We start from the raw sequence: 10,476 nt of genomic DNA, 5'->3' as shown, positions 1-10,476 counted from the left end.
CCCTTGTAAATCCCATCCCAGCTCCACTCGGTCGAGTGGCGAGTTCACTCGGTCGAGTGGCGAGTTCACTCGGTCGAGTGAATTTTTCACTCGGCCGAGTGCCCTATTTTCCAGGATGTTCCCATCTTCTGGAAAATGGTCACTCGGTCGAGTGAGAGGTTACTCGGTCGGGTACGAACTCGTACTCGGTAGAGTGGTTGCTTATGGTTGGAAATTTCGAGTCGAATGAGAACGATGAAATCCCTGCAACACAAAGAGAAGGTTCGGGAGTCCACCGGCTTTCGGTGACTCACCCGAGTTAACTCATACGTCATCCCATTTTACCGTCTTTGTACATTATCGTAGTACTAATAACTATTCTACCAACGTAAATCACCAATCATATATAACAAATACACTAACATGCATTCATTTAACACTCGAAGCAAAATATAAAAGCAATGTCATCATTCGAATACCAACATATACTACTATTTCTAAGCATACTACTCCTAACAACCTAGCATTCAACTTCCACACTTTCGTGTATCATGGCAAGTACTATATCATACAAGAACATAATGTAAATCACACATTCATGCAATCATGCCACCCTACAACTTCCACATAACGTTCATCCACGTTTTTAACCACCCACGTAGTGACCAACCGAGACAATAGGCACTAGTTTTGATATGAGGGCGCCCACTCATCCAAAACTGATCTCCTATCGTACTCAAGTCGGTTTCATGTTATTAGACACACCTAGGTTCATTTTCGTTCATTGGTTTAAGTTCCAAAATCGTCGCTCTGATACCACTTTGTAACACCCCCTTCTTACCCGGCCAAGGTAATTGGGAAATGTTACCTTCTCGGTTTCCCGAGGCGGTGAATTGGAGTTACAATAAAGAAACATTTATTATAAATGACAAGTTTAGTGATTACAAACCATAAACTAATGAATAATATACAACTCATGGCTACTATACTCATCTAACTAGCTATACTCGTCTCGTGACTCATCAAGCTCGTCCCGTCTCCCACGTACTATCCAACAATCTGTATATAATCTGCTCCCCATATGACCAAAGGGACATCATATGGATCAACACAGGCCACCCCAAAAGAGACAGGTGACAATTACACAAAAACACAAACGTCAGTTTCAATAAGAAAATAAAGTACGACACGACTCGAATGTGTGGGTATGCAACATGACTATGATATGAATGAACTACCATCAACAACCACCACCACGGTACCGGGACACGCCCAGACATACCGACAACCACACCGGTACTGTAACACCTCCATACTCCAAGTGCCTTACCAGTACGACTTAAGGTATGAGAACGCTACCATCTCGGTTACCGAAGCAATGATAATCAAATGGACAATAACGAAACGTACTTAAATAATAATAGAGTTTAAGTGATATAAATCAAATCCAAAAACTGATAAAAGAAATACAAATGTTCTCAAATCCAAACGACTAAAAGCAACTAGTTCATGACACAGCGGAAAACTCTATGACATACGATGACTCCATCCCAGCTATCCCTCGCGTAAGCCATCATACCTGCTCAACAACTGCTCACCACCCCCGAATGGATCACCACAGTTTTTAAAACAATTAAACGGGGTCATTACTGATTACATAAAACAACAGCTGCAATGAAACAGTATTATAAATGAGAGAGAAAGGAAGAGAGAGAAAGCAATTTTTCTAACCTAGAATCAACATCAATTTCCACAATGACGGCAGTTAAGGCTACTCAAAACAACCATTTTTCTCCATTAATGACCTCTTCTTCTTCACTAAAATCTGCTCAAAAATCACAAAAAAGTATCAATATCTCTAGTAGAAGCCATGAACGTCCTAAAGTTACTACCTTTGAGGCTCCCTCATCCTCTAATGCGCGGAAAACTCGTTCTATGCAGGATATTCAGGGTATCCCTGTCTTACAGTTGCCTGAATATGAAGTGCAGGATGTCACTGAGGAGGACGAGGACCTACAGGAAGGCTGGCTTCTTCGTCATGGAGGAAAGGACATCCCTGTTCTTCCAACCATCCATGAGGAGGAAGTTTCTGATGAACTTTTACAGTTTACCCATGAGGACATCAAAACAGAGGTAGAATTTTGGTCTCATTATGTTATGTGTTACATCTTGGGTGCAAACCCTCCCTGGGCTATGGTTGAGGATTATATTTATCATGTCTGGGGTAGGTTTGGAGTGGAACGAGTCTCGTTTTTGGATAATGGAGTATTTCTTGTTAGATTTACTAAAAATGAGGATAGGGATGCACTGTTACAGTCTGGATATTATCTTTATGATAACAAGCCTATTGTTATTAAGCCATAGACTGTGGATATGGAGCTTGTTAAGGCAAAAGTTGATGTTGTCCCTGTATGGGTTAAACTGTTTAATGTTCCTCTGAAATTTTGGGGAAATTGTTTACCAGCAATTGCAGGGTTAGTGGGTAAGTTTGTTAAAAAGGACCAAGACACTCATGATAAAGTTAGGCTCAGCTATGCTAGGGTTATGGTGGAATTGGCTATGGACCAGACTTTACCTGCTAAACTCAAGTTTTTGGATGAATCAGGGCAATTGGTTTTTGTGCCTGTAGAGTATGAATGGAAACCTATCTCCTGTACTAGCTGTAATGGGATAGGGCATAATGCTACATAGTGTAAGAAACCAGTTAAGAAAACTTCAAAACCAAAACAAAAGCCCAAACAGATTTGGCAGCCTGTTCAAATAAGCAAGGTTCAAGCAGCTGTTGTGAATCCTGTGAGCAATTCTCCTATACTAACACCTACCAATTTTCCTCCTCTTCACATTATTCGATCTGTACCTATACAATCTACTCCAGCAAGGAATAATATGAGATTGAATAGGCGGGAGAATATGGTGGGGGTAAGGTTATCTGCCAAATTTAGTAAGTATTCCTTTTTAGATGCACTGAATAACTCTAATGCTTCCAGGGGGTAGTAGAGAGTGGCAAGGACCCTCCTGAGGACACTCTCAATGCATAGCATAGGATTTTGGAATGTAAGGGGTCTAAATGACCTGAATAAGCAGAAGGTGGTTAAATGGTTTTTGCACAATAATGGAGTAGGATTGTTTGGCTTATTAGAAACTAAGCTGAAACCCGGCACTCTCTTGAATAAAAACACTTCAATTTGTGATGGTTGGAGCATTCCACTAACTGCAGTTGGCATAAAGGAGATAGGATTTGGATTTTATGGAAACCAGACTGTTTTGATGTTAATTTTATTTCCTACAGTGCTCAGCATATTCATATGGTTGTAACATCTAGAGCTGATAATAAGACCTTCAAGCTCACAATGATTTATGCTTTTAATGGTCTAGAGGAGAGGGTGGCTTTATGGAATATTTTGAAAGAGATTTCCCTTGACTGTAATGCACCTTGGTTGTGGTTAGGGGATTTTAATACTGTCTTGTCACCAGTAGAAAGACTAGGGGGTAACACTACTGATGCTGAAATGCAGCATTTCCAGGATTGTGTTTCTATCTGTGGCATGGAAGATATACCCTCTACAGGTGCTTTGTTTACCTGGTCTAATAAGCAAAACCCTTCTGATAGAGTCTATAGCAGGTTGGATAGGGCAATGGGTAATCAAGCTTGGCTGGATGACTTTGGTGATAATTATGCACACTTTCATCCTGAGGGTTTGTTTGACCACTGCCCCTGCACAGTATTGACTACTCACTCTACTCTGGAGGGCAAGAAAAACTTCAAGTATTTTAATATGTGGGGCTCTGCTAGTCAGTTTAAAAATATTGTTAGGAATGTGTGGAGCATTCATGTTCAAGGGACAAAGATGTTTTCCATTATTAAGAAGTTGAAAGCTTTGAAACCTGCTTTGAAAAGTCTGAATAAGTGATGTTTTTGTGATATAGAAAACAGCACTACTATTGCAACTGTGGCCCTTGAGAATATTCAGAAGCTGCTGATTGAGAACCCTGGTGATATTGTTTTACTGCAGTAGGAGATGGATATGGCCCATGACTTGAAGGAACTTATCTCAGCTAGGGATAGTTTCTTGCTTCAGAAAGCCAAAATCCAGTGGTCTTTGGAAGGAGACCTAAATACTAATTATTTTCACCATGCTATCAAAAAAAGAATTTATCTAAATAAGGTTTTCCGAATTGATGATATGAATGGAAGACCTTGCACTGATGGTGATTCTATTCAGGCTGCTTTCCTTGATTACTATCAATCTCTTCTGGGGTCTCAGACAGAGACTGAGAAAGTGAACCTGACTGTTGTGAGGCAAGGAGCTTGTTGTCTTCTTGAACATTGGAATATCCTGAACAAGCTTTATTCATATCGCGAGGAGGTAAAGCATTGTTTGTTTAGCATCCCTAAAGGGAAATCCTCTGGCCCTGATGGTTATGGGAGTCAATTTTTTAGAGATGCTTGGGAGATTATTGGTGATGAGATTTGTGCTGCAGTACAAAATTTCTTTGATTCTGGCAAAATATTAACTCAGATAAATGCTACCATTATTACTCTCATCCCTAAGATGGAAAGACCAGAGACTGTTAAGCACTATAGACCTATTTCCTGTTGTAATGTGATTTACAAAACCATCTCAAAGCTGTTGTGTGCTAGGCTTGCTGTAATTTTGCCCGATATCATCAGCAGGAATCAAGGAGCCTTTGTTAAAGGGAGAAGCATTCTTGAAAACATCCTTATTTGTCAAGATTTGGTCAGGCTTTACAATAGGGGTATGGCTTCTCCTAGGTGTATGTTTAAATTGGATTTGCAGAAGGCTTATGATACTATAGAATGGAATTTTGTGGATCAAATGCTGTCAGCTCTTAAGTTTCCTCCTAAATTCCATCAGTTGATAATGGCTTGTCTTACTTCTCCTACCTACACTTTAAATTTGAATGGTGCTCATTTTGGCTATTTTCCTGGAAAGAGGGGTCTAAGGCAAGGGGATCCTATTTCTCCTCTCTTATTTTGCATTTGTATGGAGTATCTTTCAAGAATTATGCATTATGCTGCTAATACTTGGCATTTCAGATATCATCCCTTATGCAAGAGTCTTAAATTGACTCATCTACTGTTTGCTGATGATTTACTGATGTTTTGCAAAGGGGGCAGTCAGTCTATCATGTTACTCCTTAGAGTAATGGCTACTTTCTCTGCAGCTTCTGGTTTAAAAGTCAATGCTGCCAAGTCTGAGGTTGTCTTCAATGGAGTAACTGCTAGTTTGAAAGCTGATATCATTCAGGTTTCAGGATTCCAGGAAGGTGCACTGCCTTTTAAATACTTGGGAGTCCCAATTCAACCTGGCAGGCTTTTAATGAGGGAATGTAAAGTTCTCACTGATAAAATTGTCAGGAAAATTAGAGGTATTGGGGCAAGGAAACTCAGCTATGCAGGAAGACTGGTCCTTATTAATTCTGTGCTTAATACCTTGCATAACTACTGGGCATCTATCTTTCTAATACCTACGTGTGTAATTCATCAAATTGAAGCTATTTGTAGGAATTTCTTATGGGAAAATAGCACTGAATACAATAGGGCTCCTTTGGTTGCTTGGAATGATATTTGTCATACTAAGAAGGAGGGAGGACTAGGGATTAAAAATGCTGGGGTTTGGAATGTGGCTAGTGTGGGGAAGTTGGTGCACTGGCTATATACTAAAGCAGATAGGTTATGGGTCTTATGGATTGATCATGTTTACCTCAAAGGAGCTGACTGGTCTAACTATCATCCACCTCCAGATTCTAATTGGAACTGGAGGAATATTTGTAAAACTAGGGAGCTTTTGTCTAGTGGATATCAGGGTCATCACTGGAGAGGGCAACCTCGGTATCTTTGGTTATCTTGTTAGTTCTGGCTACTGTTGGTTACAGGGCACACACCCCCCCTGTCCAATGGTACACTGATGTATGGAGTCCATGGAATATACCTAAACAGGCTTTTATATGATGGTTGGTTCAGAGGAAGGCTTTAAATACTCGTGTGAAATTAGCAAGATTGGGCATGTGCAGCTCTGATAGCTAGCTGTATTTTGTGTGAAGCAGCTGCTGAGTCTCATGAGCATCTGTTCACAGATTGTGTATACACTTCAAAGGTGATTACTGGAGTTGAGGATTGGTTGCACCTTACTCTTCCTGGCAGTGCTGGCTATACTAAGCTTCAGAGAAAGATATGTCGACTGGCTAAGATGGCAGTTTGGTATAATGTTTAGTATGTCAGGAACATTTGCAGGTTGGATCAGAAAGTGAAGAAGCCTGAGTATGTTGTAACTGAGATCATAGCTCAAGTTCGTCAAAGAATTCTTCACAAGATTGATAGAATAGAGGTGTTAAAGAATAGAGATTGGTTAGTCAAGTTAGAAATACATCTCATGTAATGGTGTAGGCTTTCCAAAGTCTAACACATGAATGCTTTAGCTTGTAATATCTTTTTTATTAATACAAAAGCTCACATTTAACAAAAAAAAAAAAGAAACAGTATTATAAACAACTCAATCAGTACAACTCAATCTCCAGAACTCCAATTCATCTCCACACACCTGACTACACACTGAAGTGTGTAGCCCTGCCAGAGTACCCATCGCAACAAGTACTCCTCGCCGCCAGTTGGGGACCGCAACCGTTCCCACCTAAGCCCCGCTCATCTCATCCGAGCGATAAACCCATGTTTATTAATGTGCACATCCCTTATGTGGCGGGTTCCACAGAAGGCGAATCAAGGGCGTGAAGCCACTCCCGCAAGTGACTCCACTCAGCCAGGGACGCACCCCGAAGATCACAGACAGTTATACAATAATCACCTTGCACAATCAACAATTACCAGAAGCCAATTCCAATACGATAAATAAACAACAACAACAGCAGCAGCAATTACCAACAATACTATGTAACCAATATTGAGTAGGGAAAACTTTACTTGAGATAGCAATCACCATAGACGATCTAGCAGCTAATCAGAAAGTCTCCTCTACGAATCCTCCTCCTATAACATGCATACATACAATTACCACCACAATCATACGAATCACCCAAAACCCCCAACAATACCCAATTAGGGTTTTAAAGAAACTCAACGAAACACAACATAAATTATACAAGGAACTTACCCCTGACATGATGATCACAACGGTGTAAAGAACAAGATGATCCGACGAACTTAGCTTAGGGATTTGCCAATAATGCGAGAGAAGCAAAGCACGTAACCTCTAATCGTCTCTTGAAATGTTTAGGATGTTGAAGAGATGTTTAAGAAATAATGACAAGCCCTTTTATATTAATCTCGCATTATTAACAAAACCCGTCAAATTCAGCCCGTAAAACACACTTACTCGATCGAGTAAGTGACTTACTCGATCAAGTGGCCCTTACTCTATCGAGTCCCCAACTTACTCGATCGAATACCCTACAGGCAGTCTACTGTTTTGCGTCAAAACTACTTACTCGACAGAGTAAGCCCCACTCAATAGAGTACCCATAGACACATAAAACAGTAGTATTACAGTCTTCCCTCCTTAAAAAGAACTTCGTCCCCGAAGTTCAACCCATAAACAAAAACAAAACATACTAACTTCCTCCCGACACAACAACATGACCAAAACTCAAAACAAAACTCAAAACCACTTCCCAAAACAACACTCAACTCGACTCAAGACAACTACTAACTGTACTAAAACCAACATAAAACATACAAAAACTCTATGCGACCATCTTCTATCCCCCTAAAAGAAACATGGTTACGTCCCCATAACCACACATACCTGATCAAAAAGAGACGGATACCGCTCCCTTATAGCGTCCTCTGCCTCCCAAGTAGTCTCCTCAACCTCATGGTTAGACCAAAGAACCTTAATCAACACTGTTTCCCCATGTCTAGTTTTCCTAACCTTGCGATCAAGAATCTATTTCGGCACCTCAAGGTAAGACAAGGACTCATCCAGCTCGATGTTCTCTACATATAACACATGTGAAGGATCACTCACATACTTCCGCAGCTGAGACACATGAAACACATTATGCACTCTATCCAACGCAGCTGGTAAAGCTAACCGGTAAACAACCTCACCCACACGATCCAAAATCTCATATGGTCCAATAAACTTCTGGCTCAGCTTCCCTTTCTTCCCAAATCTCATGACCCCACGCATAGGAGACACTTTCAAAAGAACCTTGTCCCCGACCTGAAACTCTATGTCACGACGATGTAAATCTGCATAACTCTTTTGTCGATCCTGGACCGCTTTCATCTTTTGTCTAATCAGCTTAACCTATTCGACCATCTCATGTACCATCTCTGGTCCCAAAACCACATGTCCTCCCATACAAAGCCTCAAATGGTGCCATACCTATACTCGTGTGATAGCTGTTGTTGTAAGAAAACTCAATTAGGTCCAATCTCTGTTCCCAGCTACCACCAAAATCCATAACACAAGCTCGCAACATGTCCTCTAAAGTCTTGATGGTCCTCTATGTCTGGCCATCTGTCGCAGGATGAAACACAGTACTCATCTTTAAGGTAGTTCCCAATCTTCCCATCAAGTACTGCAATTCTTTCCAAAACCGTGATATGAACATCGCATCTCTATCGGACGCTATATCCTTAGGCACCCCATGCAAACAAACCACATGTTTCCTATAAGCCAAAGCTAACTGTATCTTGATCCAAGTATCTTTCATCGGCACAAAGTGAGCTAAGTTAGTCAGACGGTCAACTATAACCCATATCATGTTATTACCCTGTTGACTTCTCAACAAACCCACTATAAAATCCATAGAAATGGACTCCCACTTCCACTCAGGTACCTCAAGAGACTTAATCTTACCTTGTGGTCGTCGCTGCTCCCCTTTAACTCTTTGACATGTCAAACAACGAGCCACAAACTCAACTGTTTCCTTCTTCATCCCAGGCCACCAGAAAGTCCTCTTCATATCTTTATATAACTTATCGCCGCCTGGATGTACCAAATATGGTGTGCAATGAGCCTCTGTCATGATTATCTTTTTCAACTCCTCATCACTAGGAACACACCATCTCCCATCAAATCTCACACTACCATCTGTATGAATAGAGAATCTAGACACCATCCCTTTCTCTACTCCAGTTCTCCACTCCTCAATCTAGGGATCCAAAGTCTGTTTCCTGCGAATGTCATCATAAAGATCTGGCTCCACTGTCAAATTCCCTATAGCATCCCCTTTATGTATCATATGTATCCCCATCTTCCCCACCTCATCTCTCAACCTCATTAAGGACATAGCTGTGCAAAGAGAATGCACACTCTTCCTGCTCAAGGCATCTGCAACCACATTAGCTTTCCCTTCATGGTATATAATATTCATGTCATAATCCCCTATCAGCTCCATCCACCTCCTCTGTCTCATGTTAAACTCCTTTTGAGTGAAGATGTACTTGAGACTCTTGTGATCTGAAAACACCTTAAAGGTCACCCCATAAAGATAGTGCCTCAAAATCTTGAGAGCAAACACAACCGCACCCAACTCTAGATCATGTGTCGGATAGTTCTCCTCATAAGGCTTTAATTGCCTAGAAGCATAGGCAATTACTTTCCCGTTCTGCATCAACACACAACCCAACCCATTCTTTGAAGCATCTGTGTACACTTCAAAGATCTCACTCCCTTCGGGTAATGCTAAGATTGGAGTTGTGGTCAAACGCTCCTTTAGTGTTTGGAACGCCGTCTCACAACTTTCATCCCAACGAAACCTGTTCTCTTTCCACATCAAAGTTGTCATAGGTCTGGCTATCTTGGAGAAATCCTTCACGAACCGACGATAGTACCCTGCCAAACCCAAGAAACTCCTGATCTTAGCCACATTCTTCGGTGCTTCCCACCGAGTAACCGCCTCTATCTTTGCAGGATCCACAGCAACACCCTTCTTTGAAATCACATGGCCTAGGAAAGCAACTTCCTCTAACCAGAACTCACACGTAGACAACTTTTGCATATAGCTGATTGTCTCGCAAAGTCTGCAACACTATCCTCAAATGCTCCTTATGCTCCTCCTTAGTCTTAGAAAGACTAAGATATCATCGATAAAGACTACAATAAACCGATCCAAGAACTGACTGAAGACCCGGTTCATCAAATCCATAAACACTGCTGGTGCATTAGACAACCCAAACGGCATCAGAACATACTCATAGTGACCATACCTCGATGTAAAAGCTGTCTTTGGTATATCCTCCTCCCGAATCTTCACCTGATGGTAACCCGACCTCAAATCGATCTTAGAAAAGACCGTTGCACCGTTCAACTGATCAAAGAAATCATTTATCCTCGGCAAAGGATACTTGTTCTTCACTGTAACTCTGTTCAACTCCCTATAATCGATGTATAACCTCAAACTACTATCTTTCGTTTTCACAAACAAGAATGGTGCTCCCCACGGTGATACACTAGGTCTAATGTATCCCTTCTCAATCAGATCATCCAGCTGTTTCTTCAGCTCCTCCAA

This window comes from Silene latifolia, chromosome 1 (assembly GCF_048544455.1).
Source record: "Silene latifolia isolate original U9 population chromosome 1, ASM4854445v1, whole genome shotgun sequence".
NCBI classification, from domain to species: domain Eukaryota; kingdom Viridiplantae; phylum Streptophyta; class Magnoliopsida; order Caryophyllales; family Caryophyllaceae; genus Silene; species Silene latifolia.
Note: the sequence above shows the minus strand (reverse complement) of the source record.